Source organism: Leptodactylus fuscus, chromosome 11 (assembly GCF_031893055.1).
Source record: "Leptodactylus fuscus isolate aLepFus1 chromosome 11, aLepFus1.hap2, whole genome shotgun sequence".
NCBI lineage: Eukaryota > Metazoa > Chordata > Amphibia > Anura > Leptodactylidae > Leptodactylus > Leptodactylus fuscus.
In genome coordinates, this window is record NC_134275.1 from 88,357,808 (window position 1) to 88,361,092 (window position 3,285).

Below are 3,285 nucleotides of genomic sequence, written 5' to 3' on the forward strand. Positions count from 1 at the left end.
CTCAGCCCTGCTACATCTCTTTCCTATGGGCTTCGTGTTTATGGTGTTCACTGTGCAGCTGAAATGACGTGTCACCTATAGTCTATGTTCCGGTACGATTCTGGGGATACCAAATTTACGGTACATCGCTTTACTTACGGTACCGTACATTTTAACCCCTTAACAACTGTGCCAAAAAATTATTTTTTCTAAAAGTCGCCATATTGTGACACCTGTAACTATTGTATACTTCCATGCACGGGGATGCATAGGGTGTATTTTATGGGGCCGGGTGTACCTTTCAGTTTTACCATTTTGGGGAATTGCTTTTGCAGCCTCAGGAAAGGGGTAGTTAACAAACTAAACGACCCCCCCCCCCAAGCAACCACTAGGTCCTCCCACGCTTAGATGGGATCCTATCAGCATGCGAGGGGTGTGGTTGTCTAGATTGCGCTATTGGCCAGAGTCATTCAGGAGTCGGCGGTGAGCGGAGGAGGAACCAAACAGCGGGACCAGGGGAAGGTAAGCCTGCACCCCCCCCCCACCATGTATGTATTGCGTCCGGGGAATCCGCATGAGAAACCCCCCCCCCCCCTCCCCCGGATGGAACACAATCGCAGCTGCACGCTCTGTTGATTTAAAGCACACGGACCTCATAGACTGGGGTCTGTGTGCTGGTCACGCACTGCCCGCATGAATTATAGTCTATGGGGTCCGTGTGCTTTAAGTGAACAGCGCGTCTGAAGCAGGCGGCCGCCGGAGTCACTGAGCCATGCAGACATCACTTGGCGGGCCGCCCCAAGTCATCTCTCCTTGACTCCCTGACTCTCCCCTGCTCCTTGACCCGAGTATAAGTCGAGGTGGACAAAAACCGTGCTGGAAAACTCGGCTTATACTCGAGTATATCGGCAGGCACAGGGGGGTAGAGGCCCCCGAGGGCTTACAATCTATAGGGGGAGGGGGTAGAGACAGAAGGAGAGGGGGAGACTGTACAGATAGGGGTGCGGTGATAGTGTTATTGGGGGGTGTAGGCCTTCCTGAATAGGGGAGTCTTCAGGGCCTTCTTGTGTTTGTAGGGATCAGTCTTATGTGTCGTGGTAAGGAGTTCCAGAGTCTGGGGGTTTGGGCGGCCTGTGGTGACTCTGATACGTTTTTCTAACACCATACAGCATGGGTGAGCAGTATATAATCTATGTGTGATATGCTTTCTCTATTATCACCCTATTGTTTCAGTTGGGCACCGTCTATTGTAAGATACAGTCCTATGAAAAAGTTTGGGCACCCCTATTAATCTTAATCATTTTTAGTTCTAAATATTTTGGTGTTTGCAGCAGCCATTTCAGTTTGATATATCTAATAACTGATGGACACAGTAATATTTCAGGATTGAAATGAGGTTTATTGTACTAACAGAAAATGCGCAATATGCATTAAACCAAAATTTGACCAGTGCAAAAGTATGGGCACCTCAACAGAAAAGTGACATTAATATTTAGTAGATCCTCCTTTTGCAAAGATAACAGCCTCTAGTCGCTTCCTGTAGCTTTTAATCAGTTCCTGGATCCTGGATAAAGGGATTTTGGACAAACAATTCAAGTTCAGTTAAGTTAGATGGTGGCCGAGCATGGACAGCCCGCTTCCAATCATCCCACAGATGTTCAATGATATTCAGGTCTGGGGACTGGGATGGCCATTCCAGAACATTGTAATTGTTCCTCTGCATGAATGCCTGAGGATTTGGAGCGGTGTTTTGGATCATTGTCTTGCTGAAATCTCCATCCCCGGCGTAACTTCAACTTCCTCACTGATTCTTGAACATTATTCTCAAGAATCTGCTGATACTGAGTGGAATCCATGCGACCCTCAACTGTAACAAGATTCCCGATGCCGGCATTGGCCACACAACCCCAAAGCATGATGGAACCTCCACCAAATCTTACAGTGGGTAGCATGTGTTTTTCTTGGAATGCTGTTTCTTTTTGGACGCCATGCATAACGCCTTTTTGTATGACCAAACAACTCAATTTTTGTTTCCAAAATGAAGCTGCCTTGTCCAAATGTGCTTTTTCATACCTCAGGCAACTCTATTTGTGGCGTACGTGCAGAAACGGCTTCTTTCTCATCACTCTCCCATACAGCTTCTCCTTGTGCAAAGTGCGCTGTATAGTTGACCGATGCACAGTGACACCATCTGCAGCAAGATGATGCTGCAGCTCTTTGGAGGTGGTCTGTGGATTGTCCTTGACTGTTCTCACCATTCTTCTTCTCTGCCTTTCTGATATTTTTCTTGGCCTGCCACTTCTGGGCTTAACAAGAACTGTCCCTGTGCTCTTCCATTTCCTTACTATGTTCCTCACAGTGGAAACTGACAGGTTAAATCTCTGAGACAACTTTTTGTATCCTTCCCCTGAACAACTATGTTGAACAATCTTTGTTTTCAGATCATTTGAGAGCGGGCTGTCCATGCTCGGTGACCATCAAACTTAACTGAACTTGAATTGTTTTGTAGAAAGAAATGGTCCAAAATCCCTTCATCCAGGATCCAGGAACTGATTAAAAGCTACAGGAAGCGACTAGAGGCTGTTATCTCTGCAAAAGGAGGATCTACTAAATATTAATGTCACTTTTCTGTTGAGGTGCCCATACTTTTGCACCGGTCATATTTTGGTTTAATGCATATTGCACATTTTCTGTTAGTACAATAAACCTCATTTCAATCCTGAAATATTACTGTGTCCATCAGTTATTAGATATATCAAACTGAAATTGCTGCTGCAAACACCAAAATATTTAGAACTAAAAATGATTAAGATTAATAGGGGTGCCCAAACTTTTTCATAGGACTGTATATACACACGCTGCCACAACACTCTGTAGCGGTAATGTCATGTAAGCATTGTATGGCGCAAATCATTTTGGGCTTACCAGTAAGGTTCTAATGAGCAATCCTATACGCCCATATCAGATAGCTAACAATTTGTGTACGGTTTTTGTCTGTATATTTACATTTCCATTGCATATACTGTGGTTAGCGCTAGAGATGAGCCAATGCCGTTATTATTATAGCGTAATATCATGGCGTTCGAGGTATTGGTTCACAATCGAATACCAGGCCGCATGCGCAGTAAAAATTCGTGTCCCCTCCCACCTTCCCTGGCGCGTTTTTTGCACCAATAACTGTGCAGAGGAGGTGGGACAGGAACTATGACAACGGAGGCAGTGACAAAAAATGAAAAAACCCATTGGCTGCCGAAAACATGTGACCTCCCATTCATAAGAAAGGCCACCGCCATATTTGTGTCATTT